Raw genomic sequence first — 10496 nt, 5'->3', positions numbered from 1 at the left:
GTGGCTGGTCCCAGCCCTCCTGTCCACCTCAATCACCGTGCTGACAGCATGTTGAGTGACATCGCTTCAGCTGTCCCGTGCTGGGAGGGCACGTCTTAATTTTATCCCTTTTTGACGATGGGTGACTCTGTGCTACGGCTCGGTTCCGTCTCTCAGTCTGAGAACAGAGGTGTTTATTGCAAGTACATGGGTTTAATATTTTAATGGCCAGAGGGTTGATGCAGAAGGTGGAAAAGGATATGGAGGTGGTCTAAATCCTGGTACAGCTCCTGTGCTTGTGGATGTGGACAGGAGGAGCTGGGACCTTGCAGAAATTGGGGTTTGATAGTGGGGGCTGAGCTCAACCTTTTTCCAGGTTCCGCAGGTAGAGCCAGGAATATGAACACATGGATACATGGGTCCTCCCCATGTTGGTGTCTTTAGATGTACACAGATAATTATCATTGCTTTCTCTGTTCCTCCATGTGAGGTCTGTTTAAAGAATAACATCCCCGGGAGAATGAAAATGAAACCATTTGTATCAGTGGATGCTTGCAGAGAGGTTTTAACAAATCTCCTGTCTGGCAGATGCTATTAACGTGGTGTCTGAGAGCCTCTGGGGGCCTCTTAGGTCCTCATCCCACCCTGGGAGAGGCTAGTGCAATTGAAATTTGTGCTTTATGGCTGGGAAACTGAGGCACAGGATGATGTGCATGAGTTCTTGGAAGGAATTTATGGCAAAGCAAGTACTTAAAAAATCACACCCTTTATGCTGTGCCTAAATTAAATCGACCAGGACTGGCGCAGTTCCCTGGCCTTGATGCCAAACGGCCCACGTTGGCAGTATTAAAGCCTTTTAACCTCCAAAACTGCATCCAGCTGCTTGCTGGGAGACATTGTGTCCCATGCAAACTCCTGAATGGTGCCTGGAAAATGCTGGGGACAGAATAGCTGTCTCAGCCAAAATCACACTGGGGCATTCCTGCAGCACAGACAGTTGGGTTCCTACACCTGGCAGTTTTTTCTGGTCCTGTTCCATCTACTTTAAGACATTACTGGCTCAGGCAGTCTTTTTGCTCCCCTTTTTTTGCTATAAATCCTATTTTTTTCCCTCCCATCCTACTACTGGTTTCCTTCTACTGATAAGTTTCCTTGATAAATTTCTGAGTGCACTTTAAAAGTATTTTTTCCCCCACTCAAGAAAAATGACATTAAGCATTGATTTTTGGTGGAAAATGTAGGGAAAAAAGTGGTATTATATAGTTTTAAGGGTACCTTGGTTTAGGTCTCATAGGAATCTGACAATAAGGAGCAAAATAACATTTTTGAATTTGCTTCTTTAAACTTTGAGAAAGTTGAGGATGTTTCCAAATTCCAACATGAGACAGAATGAAAAAGAAAAAGAAAAGGAAAAAGAAAACAGGGAAGAAAATGTGAAACTAAGAGAAGCCACTTAGCGAGGTACATGGCATTGGTCCAGTCATGGCATTGGTCCAGTAATATCTGATACAACCATGGCCCCTTGTTCCTTGGTTGTTCCAGCTTTAAAAAACAAAACGACATAATTTTTTTTTTTGAGTTCACAATCATACGTAACTATGCAACTTGAAAACACTAATATTTTCTCTAAACATTTTTCCTGTGCTTGAAATATCTTGGATAGTAGGAAAACTACTGTCTACTTCTGTTTCTTTGACCAGCTCTGTGAAGATAAGATTGTGAAGGAGCATTTTCCCCCCTTAGCAATGAGAATAAATTACCAGAGCTCCTGCCATTCAATGCAAACTGTCCTTGGTGTTGCTTGTCAACAATGCTCCATGGTTTGTGCTCAAGATTTTTCCCTTTGGGATTTGCTCTTGGAAGACATGGGAGAAATGGGAGGACAAATGTTACTGCTTCATATTTGCATTGTGTTCTCTTTTCAGGCCCTCATTTTGGTTTCCCCATGGGCTCAGCATCCTTTCCAGCCTGCTTTTTGAAATGCAGCTGTAGTGCTTTCCATGGAAAAAATATGTTTGGGTGGCTGACAAACTCTCTCCTCTAACGCCTGGCAGATTTTGGACAGAGAGAGAAGGTCACCACCTCCTTTCTCAGTCTCAGACAGTGGGGTTTGGTGTCACGGGTGGGGTTGGGTGTCACTGAAAGGTGCTGGTGCCTAGGGGCATGGCCAGGTTTCACGAGGCCAGGCTGGCAGCTGGTGTTCCCAGGAAAGCACAAGCTCAGCACTTGACTTCTGCAGCCACAAGAAAGTTGCAAAAAGTAGAACTACTGATACATCTTTTAGTGATATCAGGAGCAGCAATTTAGTTTAGGGATCCCTCATGGACCCATCTGCTCATTAGATTATCCCTGGCTGGCCTGAATTCCCTAAAGGGCATCAGCCTCTTCCTTACTGCAAGGGGGCTCTCCCTCCAAACCCACTGCCCTGGTGCACTGCACACACTTGCCAGATTAAACTTTTAGTGCAAAATAGAAGCTTCTTTTTTTTTTTTTTTTTCTTTTTCTTTTTCTTTCTTTTTTTTTTTTTCTTTCCTTTTATTTGCTTTTTCTTTTTTTCCCCTAAAATATCACTCACGCTGCATGAGATGGCTGGGGAGGGGGCTCAGCCCAATTCCCTCTGTGCTGATGATGGGGGGCTAAAATCTGGATCAATTTTGTAAAGATACCATTGGTAATTCTGGTACAGAAACCATTGGTAATTCTGGTACACCTGGCTGATGCTAGGATAGTAATGTCATTTTGCCACCTTAGTTTCTTTAACACTGTAACCCTGTAGAGCCTATCATCACTTGTAGCCTGTCTGGTTGGAGGAAATCACCATGAGGAGTGAAAAATTCTCTTTTTTCTATCTTGGTCTTCACTAACAACTGCTATTCTTCAGAATGTCTTCACTGAGGGTCCTTTAAATGTGACAATAATATGACTGGTATTTATTTTGTGCATTGTTGTGTAGCTTTACTGACCTAAGAAGCACGTGCTCCAGATACTTCTTTGTAACTGCGTGCAGCACTGCACCAAGATTCTTCTAATTTTTCTCATTAGTGTGGAGTCCCTGTTAAAATTATGAGGGAATTATGTCCAGGCAAAAAAGATGTAAGATTCATCTTTTCTTGTCTTACTTCAGTGGTGGTGGAGAGATTCATTTTCACTTCTCTACGTTTCCTGGAGGGATACAAGGAGGATGGAGTGGGGCAGAGCATCTGCCCTTCTGGCTGTGCCTTCATTCACACTGCCCGGGTAAAAATGGTGAGGAACAAGGGAAGTTGTGGTGCCTCACACCTGCTTGCATATTTGCGGGGGTGGAAAAGAGCAGATGTCCAGGGCTGCCAATTCTGGGAGTCCTGCAGGAATGTGGGCCGGTGACAGCTGATGGAGCTGGAGAGGGGTTGGGTGGGGGAGCCTGTCTGCACGGGGCCTGGGAGGGAAGGTGATGGGGATGGACTCCAGAGTGAGCAAGGCTTCTTCAAGCTGGAATGTTTATGGCCTGGATACAGAAATTAAATCCTCTCCTGCAGGGATATGCCCAATCTTAGGGTCTCAGCTTGATATTTAGTGTTGTTTTTGGGTTAGTTGATAGCAAGATCAAGTTGCTGACCTCTTCAGCCTTGGCCTGGTACAGCCAATGGATATGATCTGTCCAATGCTAGCAATCAGAGCTTCAACTCCAAATGTCCATTCCTAAGGGATGGGAGCAGGCAGGAATCTCCAGAAAAAGGCCAAGAAATATCCCAGTTTGCACCCAATACTCAATTTATCTCCCAGCAAAGTCTTCTGAACCATGGTTTGTTGGCATGTTCATTCTGGAGGCATCTGGGTTGGGTTCTGCTGGAATGTGTTTGAACAGAGAAAGGCTACAGAGGCTCCCAGGTCCTCAGCCGTGCCAGTAATTTGTGTTACAAGCATTACTTGTTTCCTCTACTAGAGGTTTCCGAGTCAATGGGATTTGAAGTATAATTCCCAGCTCCATCAGCTTGATATCACATCAAGAGGCCTTTTGGCCCAATTGCTTCTTGTGAAATCAAAGTTCAAACAGACTACAGAGAGTTATGCAAACAGCAAGATGTTATCCAGCTGTGGGCACAGATGTGGTAAAGGTAACAAAGCTAATAATAATGCAGAAAACATTGAGGATGTCATCTGATTTTGGTTTGGGACTAATGAGGGGAAAATGGCTAATGAGATATTTATCACCTTCACAGACTCATGGAGGATCCAAAATGTCATTAATCTCGTATTACACCTGCTGCTGTCCATATTGATAGGTAAGTCTTGAAGAGGTTAAGTGAATTCTTCTGGTCCCCTGTAAATCTGGGACACAGCTAGCAAGAGAACCAGCGATCCAGGTAAATGCACCTCTTAGGGCACCCAGTCCCAATCAGTGGAGTTATCACTTCAGGTCTCCAAATACTTTTTGAATTCAAACAAGAGAGAAGAGAGATTTCTGAGGCCACCCTTTAGTCAGGCAAGACTGCTGGGAAGAAAACAGACTTCATTTCTTTGCTCCTCTCACCTGATGCAGGTAGCTGCACCATGGAAGCTGCCTTGCTGCAGGACCAAGCCCTTACTGCAGCATCCGGACCTCTCTCTCTAGCCTTTGCCCAAGCCAGAAAGCCACTGTCCCACCGACCTGCAGGACTCTGCTGGGCTGTACAGTTTTGACTACCTTAATTTGTTCTTATTGGAATAGAAAGAGTGGGTTCCTGCCTCCTTCTCCTCTGCACAGGGAGGTCTTTGCACGCAGGACAGCTCTGTCTGCCTTCAAGGCAGGACAAAAGGTCCTGGGGGAGCATTAAGTGCTGGTACGTCTTCAGACAGGATAAGGACAGGGTAAAGTTTCAATCCCATCCAACTGGTGCTTTTACAATTAAACAGATTAAGGATCTCACCGAGGTCCAAGTCCATGCCAGGGTCTGGAAAACAGCCCGTGGGGCAGACACTCACATGCACTGGTGCATTAACCTCGCATCTTTGTCTTTCTGAAGGCAGGACTGCCGCTGACTTCTGGAGGATGGAAAAATCCTTCCAGCAAGTTTCAGGCATTTTCTGGGCTTTGTCCAGCACTCGGTAGTATTTCTCTGCCTCTTCTCCCCTTCCACCTTTGAGGCTGTGAAGAGCTTTGGAGCCCATTAGGGTCACAGCACCCAGAGCAGATCCCCAAGGCGACACCAGCTGAGCTCCCTTGGGGAAGACAATTACCAAATTAGTACCCTACGCTAACAACATGTCTTGAGAACTAATTGAACTGGATTTATGACCCTGGGGGGTTAAATCAGGCAACGCAGACCTCTCCAAACTTCGTCCAACTCTCATAAAGAGTCCCCACCAGCAGACCAGTGGCTTGGAGCCCAGTGGGTGCCCAGTGCTGGATGGAGAATTCAGCCCTGGCCCCCAGCTGTTGCCCTTGAGGTTTATACAGCTGCTGGGGACAGCAGGGGGAGCGAGGGGTTGGGGGCACAGCTTTGCAAGAGCCTCGGTCCCGCAGCAGGGTCAGAGGTGGACGCGTTTGGGCTAAAAGAGGAACAGGTGGGTAGCGGGCTGACAGCAGGAACACTGGCACTTTTATTTTTAACAGCCCTCCCCCCGTACACATGCATACGGTGCTGGAAAATGCAATTTACAACTGCCTGAAAAGTGTCTTATTGAATCGCATGAGCCACCCTCCCTCAGAACAAGGGGATGGACTTGTTTCCAGGGGGTGAATATTTGGGGAAGGAAGTGACACCTCCTTTTAATCATGCAAAGCTTCTGAATTAAAGCATTAAGACATGCACATCACGGCGAGCATCCCACCTGTGTGCTCCTGTCCTCTATTTCATGTTTCGTGTTTCTTCCTCGTGTCGATGTGTTTGTACAGCAAAACACAAGGATGGCTTCAGCTGAGCTGTGTGAATACCTGGGTATTTAGGTCTCTTGCAGTGTGAAAGGCTGGGGAAAAAAAATCTTGTTGTGCTTTGACTTTGTGTTTTTTTAAGATAGGGTAGGGGATGGTTTCTTGCTGGATTCAAGCAGTTTTTGAAGACCCTCTGAGCACAAGCAGGAAAAGAGAAGGAAGTATGAAAGAAGGTTATTTTTTTTGTTTGGAAAAACAAATTGAGGATTTAATTCAAAAATGATTTATAGGTATTTGGTTTTGATTATTTTCTTTCTTTCTCTGGACATGAGCAACTAAGCAGAGCTAAGATGAACCACGGTGATGCTTCACTGCACCCTTGGCTGGGGAGAAAAGATCTGTATGAAATATTTTATCTGAATATTTAATTGAAATACTTTATTTTATCATCTCATCTTGGTGATGGCTGATCACAGCAGTAGTGATAGCAGGTACTTTGGGTCATAATGGAACCCAAAAATATTATTTAAACCTTAATTTGAGAGAAAAGCAATGTGCAGCTACCAAATGCGTCCTGTAGTTGTACCAATGGTCAGGGCACTTGTGCCAACAGGCAAGGCATTTTTTTCTTTATTTTCTCATCCACAGAGACATGTTATTGCCCCTGCCTGGTGGGACTGGATCTTTCCCTCTGCTTTCAGGGACATGCCTGAAGATGCTCATGGCTTTCTCTTAGGCATGAGCTGACTGTGATCACATAAGCAGAGCTCCATCATGTGTTCAAGTGCCTGAAATACTTCTAAAATGGCTTTGCTTTTGATGGATGGGGTGTAAAACTGTTTGCTCAAAGTATAACTGCTGCTGTTTAGCTGATGTGGTGGTCCCATGGCTTCTGGCAACCAGAGACAGCTGAGAGCTGTACCTTGGGGCAGGATAATGACTCTAGCATGTCCATAAAAGCCAAGGTTAAACAGACTATGGTGACATCTCTTTTCTTAGACATCAGCAATGCAGAGCAAACTTAAAGTTATTGGCATTCCTGTGTTGCTTTCTTGTGGTTGTGCAGGATTGGTGTTCATCTGTGAGACTTCCACGAGTTTGTGGTTTTAATCCCAAAAGAAGGAAAGTGTCCCCAAGATGTGGCTCACTGATGGGTACATAAATATGAATCCACCTTAGTGGAGTTTCCACTTGCAGTTTGTTGTGTGATATCAAATTAGGAGATTTAGGACTGAGAGGGACTATTAAGACTGCCCAAACCCTCTGTGTGATGACAGGCTGTGCAGCGAGGTGAACGAGACCAATTTCCACCCCAAAGATCTGATGACAGAAAAAGATTTCAGCTTTTCAGCTACTATTAAATGGCCAGCTTTACACACTTCCCTGCACAACTGGGATCATAGTAAGCTGTTATTTTTTTTTTAAGTCACATCCATAACACATTTTACATAGAAGCCAATTTGTGCAAGTCAAACAGAAAGAAAAAAAAAAAAAAAGTGTCACTTGATTCCAGCCCTGAGAAATCCAGTGGCAAGACATTCTCTTGTCTCGAGGTGAAGCAAAGCCCGGGAGCAGCCTGCTGCAGGCTCTGCTCTTTCATGTGACTAATACACACAAATCCCCAGTCCCCGGGGGCTCGGGGATCACCGACAGCAGGGGCAGCCTGTGAGAAAGGGGTGAAGAGAGTGAAACTGTGCTCTCCTTTCATTCGCCAGGGTCAGCTGTTCCACCTGTTCCCCCTGCTTAGACACGGGGAGTGGGGACGGAGGGGACGGGGTGGCGGACGCGTTTAAAATGAAAACTCATTGAACAGAAGGGATTTCATATTAAAATGAGAAATAATTGGGCTTCTGCCTTGCCACGAGGGTAGGAATGGGTGGAAGAATGGAGACTGCTGGACACAGCGGTGGAGTTGGCGTTTGCCTGAATCATTCCCCTGGGACTTGGGGAGCCAGGCCAAGAACAAGCTTCCTAATGAAAGACTAATGATGGATGAAGCTCAGTAGGTGCTGAATTGCAGCTTGATTTGGAAACCCAATCTGCTACCAGCTGTTTATCTAAGCAAATGCCCTGGCTTTAGTCTGCAGTGTCGCCTCCATAGACTTTCCCTGGGACATTGCTTCTAGCAAAGTGACATCTCTTGATTTCCATGGGGAATGTCACCTCTGGGCTGCTCGTCCTACCTGCGCAGTTCTCCTATGGGCACAATTCCCATTTCCCAAAGTCAGGTGGGGTTGTGTGTCTTTGTCTCTGTTTTTTTATACATTCTGTCTTGTGTCCTGTAGTTGCAGAGCAGCAAACACAACGGGGCCGTGGCCTTTCCTGGGTAATATTGTTAGCAGGAGGAAGAGCCCCCTAACACAGAGACCGAGGGAGCGGTGGTCCATCACACTGCGACAGAGCTCTGCTTGGTGGGAAACGTGAACGAGGTGGTGTCTATGAGTAGCCCAGAAGAGGAATGTCTCTGGGAAGACCTCAGTACCAGGATTTTTTTGACAGTACTTCAATGGAAGTTGCATTTTCTCCTTACAGCCACGGTTCTGTATCTAGGATACCTTCTCAGCTGTGATGGGGCCATGAACTGGCCTTGACCTTTTACTTCCCTGGCCTTGCAGGTCCCATGGAAGCTGGAGAGCCCCTTCAGCATGCCAAAAAGCCCAACACCACAGCAGGAAAATCCACGGCAAGGTGCTGGTTTCTCCTTACCCAGCTGCCTCCTGCATCCCTGGGCTCCAGCATCTGCCGCGGGCAGGCGGCTGGGCGACTCCATCCCCTCGGCGACCCATGGGACCACAGGGGACACGAGCCGAAACACACTGAACCTTGAAACTAAAGAAGCCTCAAACCTGTCATTAAAGCAGCTGCATTGGCAATAAATTTAGTATTTAAAGAAGTTCGTCGACTGTTTAAAATGCAGCGAGAGTAGCTATGGGAACAACTTCAACAGGGTTTTATCGTGCTGAAACGTGACCCTGTAAAGACATGCAGAAAGGCTCCTGGAAGCACTGACACTTTTTCTCTCAAAGGAAAGAGTTAAGCCTGTTTCAGATCGGCTAGCAAAATGAACCAGGAGCAGTCAGGCAGCTCAGTTACAGGCTGTAAATATAAATGAAAATGCATTGGCTTTGTGAGATTGCAGGGGGGGAAACAAAACAAAACAAAACACAACAAACACAACAGACTGTAAATTTAGATCTGGGATATAAACAATGTGCTTTTTCTTTTGAAACATTTGGAAAATACATTGATGTTATCTGAATATATGACAGTAGAAGTAGTGGTAATAACATGTTTTAAAAACTGAAAAAGGTGAAAAAATGCCATGTAAGGCTTTTGGGAAACAAAACGCTTTTCTTAGTGAAAAGAGCAGGAATAAAGGGAAAACTGAAAGTATTTATCTGTCTGATAAATAAAAAGGATATTTTTTGTTTTTTATCTTCTTAGTTGACTTTCAATCCCTATTTGTAAGTCTTTTTATCTTCCCCAGTTCAGCTCATGCAGTGTTCACGTCGATATTCTTTGCTTTCACCACCCCACCTTCATGGCAAGCAAGGAGAAGCTCAGCTGGTGGAGGTGATGGAGCAGTGCCTCAAACGCAAGATAAAAGATAAGGAGACCTGCATGCCTCTCCTGACCTACCAGGGGCTCTTTCTTCTCCTGATGTGGGAAACGTTCACGAAGTAGCTGCATTGGTTTTCTCATACTCAGCTTTCCGTGTTGTGATGTCTAATGAGGGGCTGAGTGTGGCAAAACCAGACACTGCTCCTGAAACCCTTCTGTGCGCCCCTGGCTGAATATTCCTACCTGTGAGCACCCAGACCTGAGTGATTAGTGATTTAAGACAATGGGACTTATCTCTGTGCTATTTTAACATAAAAAAGAACATTTTAACATACAAGAATCATCCAAATCCTCAAACCAGATTATCTCACCCCTATTCCAGAGGCCAGGACTGTTACGGAAAGGGCACAGCTCTCACCACGTGGGCAGCCCAAACTGGTCAAGCAAACCCAGGGCCTAAAACAGCAGCGTGGTGAGGGCAGAGATGTAAGGTCGTGATGCTGTTCCCATCCAGAGTGTGCTCAGGGCTGTGGGAAGTGGGAAGGGAGTGGGTGCAGCCCACCCTGCATGGTGGGACTCGATAGCAATGCATCTACCTGATCTGTGGACACCATCGGATCCTGGTAAGAAAAAAACAAAGAAGCACAGCCCCTGTGGACCACAGGGGATAATTTTAGTGTGGCTGATAGATGCAGGATCCATTCTTAGCACTACTGTGCTGTCACAGCTCACCTTCCCATGTTGTAGCCTCAACCAGCTGGGCGCTGCAGGCCAGGAGAAGGAAGGCTGGAATTCAGAGGGAGAAATTCAATCAGAGCTGGGGATCCAAATCCCCCAGGTTCCCTTGGAAATCCCGGCTCAGCACCCTGCCTGCCGGTGCCTAACAAGCTTCTCGAGAAAAAAGACAGCAAGCCCCAGGATTTATTAATAATCAGTCCAGCTTCTTAGCACCTTCTCTTGTGACCTTGGTTGCTAGGAAGTTTGCATCAATACAGAAAAAGCAAAGTATTAATAGAAAGAAAGAAAGAGCAGCTGATGGGAGCTCTGCACAGTACAGGGGCTGCCCTCGTGGGACACACCAGCTTGCAAAGTCTTCCAGGCTACATCTCTACGAACAAGACAGCCT

General features: G+C 45.9%; 1 long non-coding RNA gene across 2 annotated transcripts; it reads left to right on the top strand.

The window, feature by feature from the left end:
- Positions 1 to 56: 56 nt before the first annotated feature.
- Positions 57 to 8970, top strand: LOC137853118 (uncharacterized). Of its 2 annotated transcripts, XR_011094255.1 has the most exons (4): positions 57 to 169; positions 3104 to 3225; positions 4179 to 4241; positions 8425 to 8970. It is a non-coding gene; the product is annotated as an uncharacterized lncRNA (long non-coding RNA). The 2 variants fall into 2 exon arrangements; XR_011094256.1 differs by lacking the exons at positions 57 to 169; positions 3104 to 3225; positions 4179 to 4241 and adding an exon at positions 7103 to 8037.
- Positions 8971 to 10496: the final 1526 nt, after the last annotated feature.

Source organism: Anas acuta, chromosome 3 (assembly GCF_963932015.1).
Source record: "Anas acuta chromosome 3, bAnaAcu1.1, whole genome shotgun sequence".
NCBI lineage: Eukaryota > Metazoa > Chordata > Aves > Anseriformes > Anatidae > Anas > Anas acuta.
This window is presented reverse-complemented; position numbering and strand designations above follow the sequence as displayed.